Genomic DNA, 16,852 nt, shown 5'->3' on the forward strand with positions numbered 1-16,852 from the left:
CGAACCCAACTACCCGAGGAGCACCTGGGAGCGCCAAATGGAGGGAAAAGCACGCGAAGAGCCGAGAAGACGCGCGAAGAATCCCGCCCTGCCAGTGGCTCCGTTCATCGTCATCTCCTCGGCTTCTGCGCGCCATTACTGGCCGGAGCAACAGGCCAGTGGACACACGGCGGAGCTAATGGCGAGCCAGGTGCCTGCAGATAGGCTGCCTATATATCCCGCTTTTCCCCTTCTTCTTCCTCCACGCGCCACCGCCAGACCGCGAAAAACCCTAGCACCTCCACACTCCCCTTTCCAGAGCACGAAGCAATGGCCAAACACTACCGTTTCCACACTCCCCTTTTCCGAGCACGAAGCAATGGAAAAACGATTCGGGAAGAGGGGGCACTGGATAATACTAAATGGTAACCGGACACCATGTAGCCTGACCCAAAAACTGGACAAGAAAAGAAACAGCGGAGAGACATCAGATGAGATCGATGAGGGCCGGACTTCACTTTTTGGCTAATAAATCTGAATTCTCTTTAAAAATAGAAGGATAGATCAAATTTTAATGGCCATTAGGCATGATTCGAACCAATGTTGAATAATTAAAAAAATTTCTATCTTTTTTACCATAAGTATTCATTTGATCTTGATCCTTGTGGAGTGAAAAGACGCTATGCTGGATCTGCATCTACTTACTGACAATATCCATAAATGGCTTGTTTTTGATAATCAACGAAGATTACCATATTGATATTCGGGCAGGGACTCCACGGAAGAATCGCACCTGATGTGCTTGATCGCAAGATCAATCACGAGCACCATTGACTCCGAGGAAAAAGCGCTGAATGCCTTAAAGGAAGATGAACTGATTGTCACGGCCATGTCGCTTCCGCTTCGTCGAGGGAGCTGAACCAGGATGTGTCCCGACCAAATCGATCGATCGATTCCCGTCGGCCTCGCTGGGATTGCTCTCTCCCATCGATTGGAAGGGCAAAGGCATAGGGCCGGCCCTTTTAAGTTATTTTTTTGCTAAATATCTATATAGATTTATACCAAAACTTGGTGGCCCAAACAAATTTGAGCCTTGTGCGCTTCCACGCTTTGCACTCCTGCTGGTCTGGGCTTGCCTGTCAGCGGGTTTTCTGGCGATGCGACGGTGGCTTTTTCCCCATACCTTCTCGGTAGGATTGTAAATGGTGCGGATAATTTTCGCTTGAATCCGTATCCACATCTGTTTTTGAGGATATGGTATGCGATTTTTCAAATCCGAGGGAACACGGATATGGATATTGATCATGCGGATATTCGGGGGATATGGTAGCGGATATGGTATGGCTATTATCCGACGGATTGTTCAATTAGGATAATCCAATTATATTAGCCTAACCCATTAGGCCAAGTATCAATTAGTCTTTATGTATGTTATAACCTAGCATAAAGGTGACACAAGTGGGACATCAAGAATTTAATGATGATAATTTGAGTTTGTGATATCGCTTCCTACTTAGCCGGTTGCTTGCTTTCCTTTAATAAAAACTTAATAAGAAACGGCCGGAGAACTTTTACCTAAGTATTATTTAAGTACGACCTTTGTCTTTGTAATAAGTACTGAGATCTTCACATTGGTGATATTTTGAACTATTTGCCACTCTTGTGTTATTATTTTGAGGAACTTTCCGTTCAATATTTGCAATGGTGAAAATATGTCTTCATGCTTGTATCTATCCGATATATTTTGTCCGTTTCCGCTCCGCATCCGCTCTGTTTCCGATCCACATCCATAATATCTGATATGGAGAGAGCATTATCCGATCCAAACCGATCCGTTTACATCCCTACTTCTCGGTGTGCGTGTTAATTTGTTTGATACAATGTATTTTTTTTATGCAGGAATGGAAAGTGTAGCCTGTTTAAGAAAAACAATGTGAAAAAATACGAGGAGAATATTTGTCGATATATTGTTATAACTTGTTTAAAACACAGTCAAAAAAATACTGAGAAATCAGTACCACATATAATGGTCAGTGTCTCGATCATCATTTTTCTAGAAAAAAGTTTAAAGTATAAAAATCATTGATAAGTTTACAAGATTATTAATATGTCATATAAACATTTGTTAATACCCGGCGAGGAAAACATGAGGGACATATATTCTTCAGTAGATATTACCTCATTAAAACCTTGATGAGAACCATGAGAGTAAACTCATAAATGGAAAAAGAGTGTAATATAAAGTTTGAATATGTTGAAATACATGAAGATACTCCCTCGGGTCTTTGCAAATCTTGAAACCACCGCTTACCAATTCCACAAATACATTTTGCGAATGTAGAAGCGCTCCTAGTGACTTCGTAAAAAATTAACTGAGATTACCAAATGATTTGAGTTGAAAAATGTTTATCTGGCCACTCTACGTAATTCATGAGGATAAAACAATTTATGAGTGATGAGGACATTCCATCTATTGATACAACCGCTGTACCTACATCCACACAAATACAAGGACCAATCACTCGAGCTCGTGCCAAATAACTTAACTATCAGATACTTTCGTTTCTTGGAACTATTCCTCATATACATGAAAATATGATGCTGCCTAAATCAGATATGTTTGTTACTCTTAGGAATGATGGACCTAGTATGGATGAGGAGGACAAGCATTGGAGCATGATCACACATGGAGAAGATGGCAGCAAGCATTTGAGGATTGAAGATGACGCCACGAGTGGAGATTTCAGAACTTTGAAGCCACAATAAGAAGAGATGAATACATGGACGAAATATAGAGTCTTTCACTTCATAATTTCGTCTATAGCATAATATGGTGTTGCGTCAACTTTAGTTTTAGGCCAGGCCCATGTCATTTTCGCAGGAATTAAGTCAGCCACTTTTTAGAATCCGTATTGGAGGGGGAAAGGCCTTCTAGGGTTTGGTTCGGCCACCATATGTATGGCTGGCCGAAACTCCACCTTTTCCTCCTTTAAATACCCCCATAGCCATCACGTTTAGACTCAGATTTTGATTAGACTAAAAGTTAGCCATTGTTGCAACTCTCGTGTACTTCTTTTGAGGCCAACGCCCAGAACAAGACCGACTATTCAGAATCCCACCTTTTTAATAAAGCTTTCATCTATATCCGCAATATTCTGATTGCATCATTAGTTCTTACTTGTTCTCGATTTCAGGTAGGAATTAAGACCCTCGCTGATCAGGCTGATCGTGCATCCGCAAGATCTGTAACTGTCGGAGATTGTCCTAGCGATTGCATTGGCGCACGAGCTTTGCACGTGTAGTCGGATCGTCAAGCACGAACTCCACCAACAAATCGATCTATCTTCATCTCATCAAAAGATCGGACACCTTTGCCCTATCAAGTGGTATCAGATTTCAGGTTGCTCGGTGAGATTTTACTCTTTTTCTAGTGTAGATTGCATCTGCCATCATACCCATAAACCACGAAAAAGCCAAAAATACTGTTAGGGTTTTAGATCATCGTCCCATAAACCCCCTGCCACGCCTTGCATTGTCTTTTCAGTTTTGCATAATTGAATTTGTGTCTGCATCTTCGTGTCGAGTTGCTGGTCTTAGCGTTTAGTTCCTTTAGAGTTTCGAGTTCTGGTCATATTAGTCACGCCGCCGCCACTCGCACCATACGCAGATCACCGCCGTCATCGCCATATACACCTGCCATATCCTTCCGCCACTGCCATATACACCTGCCACATACTTCCGCCATCGCCATATACTCCACCCTATACACTTCGCCACTGCCATATACGCCTACCAGATTATTTCTGCCACCGTCATATCATCTGCCATATACCCTGTTTCCTACCACGACACGGATTGGTGTTGTTTCTCTGCCGCGGTAGAGTCCGTGTAGACTAAGGTTTTCCTGTTTTTCCTTAATAGCTGTTGCCTTCTAATTTCATCCTGTGCTGTAGAAAAATTTCCGTGAGATAAGTTTCGGCCGCCAGTAAAGAATTGGAAAAAAGTCTGGAAACGCCTCCGAAAATTTTTTCTGGCTACATTGGTTTTTCACCTTGGCGATCACTTTTCGCCACTGGCCGTTATAGCGACATTTTTTTGGCGTCTGCGCGCTTTCCGGAGCACTCCCGAAATTTCGACAATTTTTTTTCTGAGGCTATGCTATTTTTAGACATCGGGGATCAGTTGAGACACTTGCCATCATAGTGATTTTTCGCACCTCATTTCGCCACATCATCGCCACCTCATCGCTGCTAGTTGCTTGTGTGCCGCGCCGTGACCTTGTTAGTGTTCTAGGCTCGCGTCTCTAGTACGGTCTAGCCTAGGAGCAGCACAGTACTGATGGCGCGTAGTTGACACGTCCATTGGGAACCCCAAGAGGAAGGTGTGATGCGCACAGCAGTAAGTTTCCCTCAGTAAGAAACCAAGGTTATCGAACCAGTAGGAGTCAAGGAACACGTGAAGGTTGTTGGTGGCGGAGTGTAGTGCGGCGCAACACCAGGGATTCCGGCGCCAACATGGAACCTGTACAACACAATCAAAGTACTTTGCCCCAACGTAACAGTGAGGTTGTCAATCTCACCGGCTTGCTATAAACAAAGGATTAGATGTATAGTGTGGATGATGATGGTTGTTTGCGAAGAACAGTAAAGAACAATTGCAGTAGATTGTATTTCAGATGTAAAGAATTAGACCGGGGTCAACAGTTCACTAGTGGTGTCTCTCCATAAGATAAACGCATGTTGGGTGAACAAATTACAGTTGGGCAATCTATTATATTATTAAAACAACAAACAACCAACGATGTGGATTAGCTAGACATAATTAAATAAAAGATAACGGCCAAGATTAACTTGGTCACGTCCGGCTGCTCCACCACGTCTGCAACGACTGAAGAAAAATTATCTACGCCACCACTTATATCTAAACAAACTATCTCTTTGGATGCAAATACGGCATGGATCATCTCATGGATGCGGTGAGTTCAAAAAACAAAATCTAAACAAACTCTATCTTTGGATGCAATCAAAGCCGTCGATGGTCAGTTTTAAAAAATAGATGCGGTAACACCCAAGCTACCTAGAAAAACTCTCAACAGATTATTTCTACCTAAAAAATCTCTCGCCTCTTTGGTCATATATACAAGCCGTGATTAACTGGTGCTGCTTCGCCTGATCAACCCAGAAGCCGTATATGTCCATAGTTCACCGGCCTGACTTACGAACGCGTCGTCGGGCCTATCGACAGCTTCTACAGCCTCGCCGACCCCTACGCCTTCTACGGGATCATCTCCAACGATTTCAAGGCCAGGTGCCTAGCTTCTTTGTTTATATTTTTACCAATTTAACGTTTAGGATATCGATCAAAGCGTGCAATTTGTATTTCTCAAGTAACGTTCATATATCATCGTTGTATTAGAGCGAGAGCCAAAATTGCCATGATGTACTGATGAATTCTTTGAAAGATCTGGACAAGACGCTCTCCAACGACGCAGGCCAGGCGTAACTCAACAGAGTACATTTAAGATGTGCCAGCACGATCGAGTTGTGTACATACAGTATATGCATGATCAGTAATTTATTCGATCAGTTGATGAATCCGAACATATATTTGCATGCGTGCAGAGCTAGGAGTGTGGATGCGATACCGAACGTGTGTTTGATGCAACAGACGAGGAGCTGTCGGCTGTTTGAATTAGATCGGATGGGATGGCCGCCACTGCCGACCGTTGGTGATGCTGCCAGCAATGAACTGCGGTCGGCCGGGGGCGCAGCTGTTCACCTCCTTCATGCCTGCAGGAGACAAGTAATAATTCGTTCATGAGGACCACGTACTAGCACTACTGATGTAGTCATGCGGGAGAAATAATAAACACAGCTAGCAGCAGGATTATGCCCAACAATGATATCATCTATCCACTGGTAGTTGATACTCAGGTAATCTCTCTTCCTAAATTCATGTTATGGATTACATGCACGTGCAGGCCTCATGGTTATTCTTTTGTTTGTACCGATGGTTGTTGGACTACTATTTCCTTAAATAGTAACATTATCATGGAATTACATCTTATGAGTCGTTACTACGTGCGTGTTTTGTTTGGTCTAACATGCTCAGCTGACTGTTGTGTCTATGGTTAAGCTTGCACAACAGATTAATTAGCTCCTCTAGCTAGCTTGGTATAGGAAGCACCAGATCAATCAGGCCAGCTTACGCTTTGCTGGTACCTGCAAGTTTTGCTTTGGCCAAAAGCAACATTCAGCGGCGAGCCGTTCACGAGGGCTTCCACATCGAGCAAGTCCCGCAACTACAAGCCCACTTTGCCGGAAAATAACATGTGCCAACTGAGGGTGTGTGATCAAGGATGGGATGTTGGAGTATCCGATCATCTATTACAGGTATAGCTTGCATCCTGCTTTAATATTTCAGTTTATATCTAGCCATTAGTAATTTACAAGTATGAAGTGTAGTTATCACTACAGAATTGATCCAAATTGTACTTACACTATTGTATATGTCACAATTGTTAGAACGAACGGTGCAAGGTATATCATGACTATTTGGCACATCGAAAATGTGCCAACAGGGGAGCAATGATGGCACATCAGATTATCAGATCGATTGCATGTATAGTTTGCACCCATCTTTATTATTTTCCTTTGAATCAAAGATCAATCCATTTACCATTCAAATTGTATTGTCTATAGGTTAATATATCTATTAATTTCAGATTTGCGATAATTAAGGGTTGAAAAAAAATATTATCACATATGCCCCGGTTGCGAGAACAGATAGGGCAAGGTAAATCACGAGTATTCGGCACGTAATGAGGAAGCATGAGCAAAGAAGCCACATTGAAGTATCAGATCGATCCGTTACAAGTATAGTTTGGATCAATTTTTTTCCGGAATCCAGCCATTTGATAATTGACCAGTTGGACGTGCAGTTCTCACTAATAGAGCTGAAACAATGTTTCTGGGTAAATTTATGTACGATAGATTTGCTATTGGAATGGTGGAAACAAATATACCGTGGTATATGCTATGGTTGTGGGAGCATATGAAGCCTGCTATATCACGGTGCTTCATGAACAAAAGTCTCAAGAGCTTACATATGAACATCATATTTCCACCGTGCAATATTAATAGAGAGATCGCAAGCATTGGCTAGATCGGATTGCCGCGGTTTTTGATCCGTTCATTGCTGTTTGGCTAATAAGTCCCACAACCATTTTACAGGAATGGGTCGATTTTTTTGCTTGATAACTAGAAGAAATTTAGAGATCCGTAGACTTGGATTCTTGGCACTACGCATATCAGCGGTACTAGGAACTTGAGGTTGCTTTTGATTTGATATATTCATAACTCATAAATTACAGGGTGCCATGTATTGTATACCTTTAGATTGCAGATTAAATTACTATATGTAACACAAAAGTAGCTAGGTTTTTTATGGCTTTGAATGTAAATACAAAAATTATTATTTTTACTGCAAACTTCATTACTACTTATGTATTAAAGATTCTATTACCAAGATTTTGCAAAAGTTAATGTGTATTTTAAAATTTATCTGACATAAAAGGATTAAAAATAGTTTGCTTAGACTGCATAAAAGAAGAAAAAAAAGGAAACCAAATTCACGTATCCCACAACAAGCTTGAAACTTAAAGTTCCATCATCAAATAGTTCTTTTTGGGCGCTATATCCATGGGCATGTTTTTATTCCTTAAAGAACATAAAAATAGGTATGCGGAAATGAACTACACATACTTATTTACTTTTATGTTGCCATATGGGAAGATACCAGACACCTCAGTATAAGTAAATAGCTAGCCGCGCAATCTGCGCGGGTCACCAAGCTAGTTGACAAATAAAGAAGGCATAACAATGCACATATATATATATATCATGATGAGTACTATGATATTTAATCAGGGCATTACGACAAAGTACATAGACCGCTATCCAGCATGCATCTATGCCTAAAAAGTCCACCTTCAGGTTATCATCCGAACCCCTTCCAGTATTAAGTTGCAAACAACAGACAATTGCATCAAGTATGGTGCGTAATGTAATCAACACAAATATCCTTATACAAAGAATCGATGTTTTATCCCTAGTGGCAACAACACATCCACAACCTTAGAACTTTCTGTCAATGTCTCAGATTCAATGGAGGCATGAACCCACTATCGAGCATAAATACTCCCTCTTGGAGTCACAAGTATCAACTTGGCCAGAGCCTCTACTAGCAACGGAGAGCATGCAAGAACATAAACAACATATATGATAGATTGATAATCAACTTGACATAGTATTCAATATTCATCGGATCCCAACAAACACAACATGTAGGATTACAAATAGATGATCTTGATCATGATAGGCAGCTCACAAGATCTAACATGATAGCACAATGAGGAGAAGACAACCATCTAGCTACTGCTATGGACCCATAGTCCAGGGGTGAACTACTCACACATCAATCCGGAGGCGATCATGGCGATGAAGAGCCCTCCGGGAGATGATTCCCCTCTCCGGCAGGGTGCCGGAGGCGATCTCCTGAATCCCCCGAGATGGGATTGGCGGCGGCGGCGTCTCTGGAAGGTTTTCCGTATCGTGGCTCTCGGTACTGGGGTATTCGTGACGAAGGCTTTAAGTAGGCGGAAGGGCAGAGTCGGGGGCGTCACGAGGGACCCACACCCTAGGGCCGCGCGGGCCCAAGCCTGGCCGAGCCGCCCTAGTGTGTCGCCACCTCGTGGCCCCACTTCGTATCTCCCTCGGTCTTCTGGAAGCTTCGTGGAAAAATAGGACCCTGGGCGTTGATTTCGTCCAATTCCGAGAATATTTCCTTACTAGGATTTCTGAAACCAAAAACAGCATAAAACAGCAACTGGCTCTTCGGCATCTCGTCAATAGGTTGTTGCCGGAAAATGCATAATGATGACATATAATGTATATGAAACATGTGAGTATCATCATAAAAGTAGCATGGAACATAAGAAATTATAGATATGTTTGAGACGTATCAAGCATCCCCAAGCTTAGTTCCTACTCGCCCTCGAGTAGGTAAACGAGAACAAAGATAATTTCTGAAGTGACATGCTATCATAATCTTGATCATACTATTGTAAAGCATATGAGATGAATGCAGCAATTCGAAGCAATGGCAAAGATAATGAGTAAACAAATGAATCATATAGCAAAGACTTTTCATGAATAATACTTTCAAGACAAGCATCAATAAGACTTGCATAAGAGTTACTCATAAAGCAATAGATTCAAAGTAAAGGCATTGAAGCAACACAAAGGAAGATATAAGTTTCAGCGGTTGCTTTCAACTTCAACATATATATCTCATGGATATTTGTCAACACAAAGTAATATAACAAGTGCAATAGGTAAACATGTAAGAATCAATGCACACGGTTGATACAAGTGTTTGCTTCTAAGATAGAAAGAAGTAGGTAAACTGACTCAACAATAAAGTAAAAGATAGGCCCTTCGCAGAGGGAAGCATGGATTACTATTTTTGTGCTAGAGCTTTTCATTTTGAAAACATAGAAACAATTTTGTCAACGGTAGTAATAAATCATATGTGTTATGTATAAGATATCCTATAAGTTGCAAGCTTCATGCATAGTATACCAATAGTGCTCGCACCTTGTCCTAATTAGCTTGGATTAACATGGATTATCATTGCATAGCATATGTTTCAACCAAGTGTCACAAAGGGGTACCTCTATGCCGCCTGTACAAAGGTCTAAGGAGAAAGCTCGCATTGGATTTCTCGCTTTTGATTATTCTCAACTTAGACATCCATACCGGGACAACATAGACAACAGATAATGGACTCCTCTTTAATGCATAAGCATTCAACAACAGATAATATTATCATAAGATATTGAGGATTGATTGTCCAAACTGAAACTTCCACCATGAATCATGGCTTTAGTTAGTGGCCCAATGTTCTTCTCTAACAATATGCATATTCAAACCATTTGATCATGAAAATCGCTCTTACTTCAGACAAGACGAACATGCATAGCAACTCACATGATATTCAACAAAGGTAAAAGTTGATGGCGTCCCCAAAAACATGGTTACCGCTCAACAAGCAACTTATTAAAAAATAAGATACATAAGTACATATTCTTCACCACAATAGTTTTTAAGGCTATTTTCCCATGAGCTATATATTGCAAAGACAAAGAATGGAATTTTTAAAGGTAGCACTCAAGTAATGTACTTTGGAATGGCAGAGAAATACCATGTAGTAGGTAGGTATGGTGGACACAAATGGCATAGTTTTTGGCTCAAGGATTTGGATGCACGAGAAGAATTCCTCTCAATACAAGGCTAGGCTAGCAAGGTTGTTTGAAGCAAACTCAAGTATAAAACGGTGCAGCAAGACTCACATATGAACATATTGTAAGCATTATAAGACTTTACATTGTCTCCTTGTTGTTCAAACACCTTAACCAGAAAATATCTAGACTCTAGAGACCAATCATGCAAACCAGATTTTAACAAGCTCTATGTAGTTCTTCATTAATAGGTGCAAAGTACATGATGCAAGAGCTTAAACATGATCTATATGAGCACAAAAATTGCCAAGTATCAAATTATTCAAGACATTATACCAATTACCACATGAAGCATTTTCTGTTTCCAACCATATAACAATGAACGAAGCAATTCAACCTTCGCCATGAACATTAAGAATAAAGCTAAGAACATATGTGTTCATACGAAACAGCGGAGCGTGTCTCTCTCCCAAACAAAGAATGCCAAAATCCGAATTTATTCAAACAAAAACAAAAATAAAAGCAAACAGACGCTCCAAGTAAAGCACATAAGATGTGACGGAATAAAAATATAGTTTCACTAAAGGTGACCTGATAAGTTGTCGATGAAGAAGGGATGCCTTGGGCATCCCCAAGCTTAGATGCTTGAGCCTTCTTAAAATATGCAGGGATGAACCACGGGGGCATCCCCAAGCTTAGACTTTTCACTCTTCTTGATCATATTGTATCATCCTCCTCTCTTGACCCTTGAAAACTTCCTCCACAGCAAACTCAAAACAATCTCATTAGAGGGTTAGTGCATAATTGAAAATTCATGTATTCAGAGGTGACATAATCATTCTTAACACTTCTGGACATTACACAAAGCTACTGAAAGTTAATGGAACAAAAAAATCCATCAAACATAGCAAAACAGGCAAATCGAAATAAAAGGCAGAATCTGTCAAAACAGAACAGTCCGTAAAGACGAATTTTTTAGAGAAACCAGACTTGCTCAGATGAAAATTCCCAAATTGAATGAAAGTTGCGTACATATCTGAGGATCACGCACGTAAATTGGCAGATTTTTCTAAATTTTCTACAGCAGGGGCGGCTCAATTTCGTGACAGCAAGAAATCTGTTCCTGCGCAGTAATCCAAATCTAGTATTGACTTTACTATCAAAGACTTTACTTGGCACAACAATGTAATAAAATAAAGATAAGGAGAGGTTGCTACAGTAGTAACAACTTCCAAGACTCAAATATAAAATAAAGTGCAGAAGTAAAATAATGGGTTGTCTCCCATAAGCGCTTTTCTTTACGCCTTTCAGCCTAGGCGCGAAAAGTGTGTATCAAGTATTGTCAAGAGACGAAGCATCAACATCAATAGGTATCTTAGATGCTCCCTCATCCGTAGTGGTGCTAAGGGCTTTGTCAATTTTAGGCCTATAATAGTTTTTTGGCTTAGGCACTTTAGAGACATACATGAACTTTTGCTCCTTACCCACATAGGCTTTCTCCTTAAACTTAAGAGAAGAAAAAGTTGAACCCAAGGTTCCCATAGCTTCTTCAAGTTCACTAATCCTATGGGTTCGATTATCATGAGTAGCACAAGTTTCTAAAATAGCAATTCTCTCATTAATTCCACCTAGAGACTTATCAAGTTTATCAGTGCTATTAAGTAATATTCCCAATTTAGTCTCAATACTTGGAAGATCTTTCTCTATGCCCTCCAACTTTTTCATGACATCTTCAAGAGAGATTTCAATTTTAGCTTCATTAACAGGTGGTATTCCAACTAGACTCTCAATAATGCAACTAGCTTCTAAAGGAGGAGTGCCTAGGAAATTACCTCCCGCAAGAGTATCAAGAACATACCTATTCCAGCTAGAGATACCAACATAAAAATTCCTAAGTAGTATAATAGTGGAGTGTTTCTTAATGCACCTATGATGAGCATCACTAATTCTTTACCAAGCATCTTTAAAACTTTCTCCCCCTTGTTGCTCAAACGAACGAACTTCAACTTCCGGATTACTCATTTTTAGTATTAGTAAATAAAGCAAACTAAATAAAGTAAATGCAAGTAACTAATTTTTTTGTGTTTTTTATATAAAGAACAAGACAGTAAATAAAGTAAATCTAGCAACTAATTTTTTGTGTGTATTTGATATAAGAGCAAACAAAGTAGTAAATAAAGTAAAACAAAGCAAGACAAAAACAAAGTAAAGAGATTGGATGTGGGAGACTCCCCTTGCAGCGTGTCTTGATCTCCCCGGCAACGGCGCCAGAAATTTACTTGATGGCGCGTAGTTGACACGTCCGTTGGGAACCCCAAGAGGAAGGTGTGATGCGCACAGCAGTAAGTTTCCCTCAGTAAGAAACCAAGGTTATCGAACCAGTAGGAGTCAAGGAACCATGAAGGTTGTTGGTGGCGGAGTGTAGTGCGGCGCAACACCAGGGATTCCGGCGCCAACGTGGAACCTGCACAACACAATCAAAGTACTTTGCCCCAACGTAATAGTGAGGTTGTCAATCTCACCGGCTTGCTATAAACAAAGGATTAGATGTATAGTGTGGATGATAATGGTTGTTTGCGAAGAACAGTAAAGAACAATTGCAGTAGATTGTATTTCAGATGTAAAGAATTGGACCGGGGTCAATAGTTCACTAGTGGTGTCTCTCCCATAAGATAAACGCATGTTGGGTGAACAAATTACAGTTGGACAATTGACAAATAAAGAAGGCATAACAATGCACATATATATATATATATATATCATGATGAGTACTATGATATTTAATCAGGGCATTACGACAAAGTACATAGACCGCTATCCAGCATGCATCTATGCCTAAAAAGTCCACCTTCAGGTTATCATCCGAACCCCTTCCAGTATTAAGTTGCAAACAACAGACAATTGCATTAAGTATGGTGCGTAATGTTATCAACACAAATATCCTTAGACAAAGCATCGATGTTTTATCCCTAGTGGCAACAACACATCCACAACCTTAGAACTTTCTGTCACTGTTCCAGATTCAATGGAGGCATGAACCCACTATCGAGCATAAATACTCCCTCTTGGAGTCACAAGTATCAACTTGGCTAGAGCCTCTACTAGCAACGGAGAGCATGCAAGAACATAAACAACATATATGATAGATTGATAATCAACTTGACATAGTATTCAATATTCATCGGATCCCAACAAACACAACATGTAGGATTACAAATAGATGATCTTGATCATGATAGGCAGCTCACAAGATCTAACATGATAGCACAATGAGGAGAAGACAACCATCTAGCTACTTCTATGGACCCATAGTCCAGGGGTGAACTACGCACACACCAATCCGGAGGCGATCATGGCGATGAAGAGCCCTCCGGGAGATGATTCCCCTCTCCGGCAGGGTGCTGGAGGCGATCTCCTGAATCCCCCGAGATGGGATTGGCGGCGGCGGCGTCTCTGGAAGGTTTTCCGTATCGTGGCTCTCGGTACTGGGGTATTCGCGACGAAGGCTTTAAGTAGGCGGAAGGGCAGAGTCGGGGGCGTCATGAGAGACCTGACAAGGGATTAACTTGTCAATGCCTACAGGTTGTAGACTAGGGTTTAGTTGGAAGTAGAGGGCAAGTAGATCTCGAAGGTTTCAGCCGAAAAGTACTCGACGATTATGAAAAATAGGGTTTGAGAGACAATGATTCGATGCTTTCTTTGTCCCTCGACTCCCCGTTATATAGGAGGTGGAGCCGAGGGATTCGTATTGTACAAGTTACAGAGTCCGGGAGGGTTTCCAACTCATCCCGCAAGATTACAAACATCATCTCCTAATACAACTGTAACTTTCCTTAATATCAACTTGGGCTTCCGATTCTTCTTATTCCTCGAGTCGTGGGCCTTCGATGAAACCCGGGTACTATCTTCGGCAGGCCCATTGGGGATGCCTATGTCGATAGCCCCGAGATTTTGCTTGAATCGTAGAGTCGTGGAAAATCTCCACCGTTTATATTTACTCGACAACTTTAAACTTCTCTATATTTCTTCATATGAATTTATATATTGTACAGGGATAATGGTAGTTGGGGCTAGTTCATCTGACGGATCAGGTACTAGTTAACTGCTCTAGTGGCAATCCGCAAAAACCTACTTCAAGATCACGTCCCCGGACATGATCTCGGGATATCGTTGTAAACTTCGACAAGTGCCGCTTAAGGTCTTACCATTCTGTCGAGTCCCAGTCATATTTATCGGGTACCTAACGCGTCCGTTAGGATTTTTCTTCGTATCTGTTGATACGGATAGAAGTAGCAAACCGACGTCAGAGACGGCGCCACGCCACTCAGAACGGATCTGGGGTCTTACCTTCGCAAAGTTTTGCGGCATTCAGAAATTGTTCGCAACTTTGGCGTTCTGAGAATATATTGTCGAGTGCTTATTCGGCTGTTGGAATGGCACATTTTATTGAGTCAACGGATGACTTATATTGCTCTCCCGATGGGAGTATATGTAGAGTTACTTATAACTCGAAATATACTCTCTTGTTCTTCTATCTTTCTTTTTTATAATTTCATCGGGCACGCGAACAGCGTTGCCGATGGGAGTAGCCCCCGAGGCTACAGTCAAGGACTTGTGCTTGGGTGTAGGCTCCACGCCTTATGCCGCTATATTTTCTTTCTCTCCCGAAATTTTCAAATCTCTCGGGTGCGCGAACAGCGCTCCCGATGGGAGTAGCCACCGAGGCTATGAGCAAATATTTGTATTTGATCATAGGCTCACACCATTCCTATTTTGTCTTTCTCGAATTTTTCATTTTTCCAAAGTATCCCCCGAGCATTTGATCAAAAACTTGTATTTGATCAAAGGCTCTCCAATATTTTTTGCTGTCGCCTTTTTTATGAAGTTGTTAAGTCGAGTTTTTCTCTTGTTAAAGTGATGTCATTGCTGACGATAGTCGCGATCGCAGTTCTTGGAAATCGCGAGAAGTTCTCTCTCGCTGCCTTGCGGGCCCAAATTATGTATCGTATTGACACGTCGTGCAAGTGGGGGACACACGTCCTCCGCTTTTCCTGGCGCACGTACTGTAACTCCCCCAGGGTGAAATTAATTTTTACCCCTGTTCCACGTGTACATCATCTGCCGCACACTTTTTCCATCCAACGGTACGCCGCTTCGCCGCACCTCTATTTAAAGTCCCCTTCTTCTTCCTCCAGCACTTTCGCTCGCGCCGCTCCCCTGCTCTCCTCTTGCAAAAATCTCCTCTTGCGCCCCACAGTTCCCTGAGCTCAACTTCTCTCGAGCTGCACTCCTGCGCCATTGTTGATGCCACCGCGCAGAGTGATCAGGCACAGCACGCCGGAATCAACGATGGCTTCCGCAGATCTGGGGAGCGCTGAGTGGGAGAGATCCAAAATCTCTGCCCAAGACATCAACCTCCTAAAGAAACTGGGGATTAGCAAGAAGCCCAAGGCGCTGTGCTTCCCCAGCGAAGAGAGCTACCCAACCCCTCCAATGGAGTATCGGGTTAGTTTTGTCGATCATCTCATCCGCGACCTTTCTGCCCCCATTCACCTTTTTCTTCGGGGGTTTCTTTTTGTTTATGGACTGCAACTTCATCACCTCACACCCAACTCTATCCTCCACATTTCCATCTTCATCACCCTTTGCGAGTCCTTCCTCGGCGTCCAGCCTAACTGGGCGTTGTGGAAGCGTATCTTTTTCTGTCGCCGCAATGGCTCTCCCAATGTCGCCTATAACATAGGCGGCGTTGTTATCTGCGTTCGCCCTGATGTCGAGTACTTCGACGTCAAATTCCCTGACTCAGTTCAAGGGTGGCGCAAAAAATGGCTGTACATTCATGAGGAGAACCATGGGTGTGCTGAAGACAACATCCCTCCTTTTGATGGTGCCGAGAAAATCTACCGCCACCGCTCCTGGGATGCAGAGGCTACCGACGAAGAAAAAACGGCGACGGAGGCATTGATGACCCGCATCCACGAGCTGCAAAACACCCGCGGCAAAGAGCTATCGGGTATCCAGATCACGACATATTTCCTTAGAATCAGAGTGCAGCCTTGATGGCGTGTATTTCACACGTTCGTTGGGCAACCCCAAGAGGAAGGTATGATGCGCACAGCAGCAAGTTTTCCCTCAGAAAGAAACCAAGGTTTATCGAACCGGGAGGAGCCAAGAAGCACGTTGAAGGTTGATGGCGGCGGGATGTAGTGCGGCGCAACACCGGAGATTCCGGCGCCAACGTGGAACCTGCACAACACAACCAAAGTACTTTGCCCCAACGAAACGAGTGAGGTTGTCAATCTCACCGAGCTTGCTGTAACAAAGGATTAACCGTATTGTGTGGAAGATGATTGTTTGCGAGAAAACGGTAAAAACAAGTATTGTAGCAGATTTGTATTTCGAGTATAAAAGAATGGACCGGGGTCCACGAGTTCACTAGAGGTGTCTCTCCCATAAGATAAAAGCATGTTGGGTGAACAAATTACGGTCGGGCAATTGACAAATAGAGAGGGCATAACAATGCACATACATGACATGATAAGTATAGTGAGATTTAATTGGGCATTACGACAA

Source organism: Lolium rigidum, chromosome 3 (assembly GCF_022539505.1).
Source record: "Lolium rigidum isolate FL_2022 chromosome 3, APGP_CSIRO_Lrig_0.1, whole genome shotgun sequence".
NCBI classification, from domain to species: Eukaryota; Viridiplantae; Streptophyta; class Magnoliopsida; order Poales; family Poaceae; genus Lolium; species Lolium rigidum.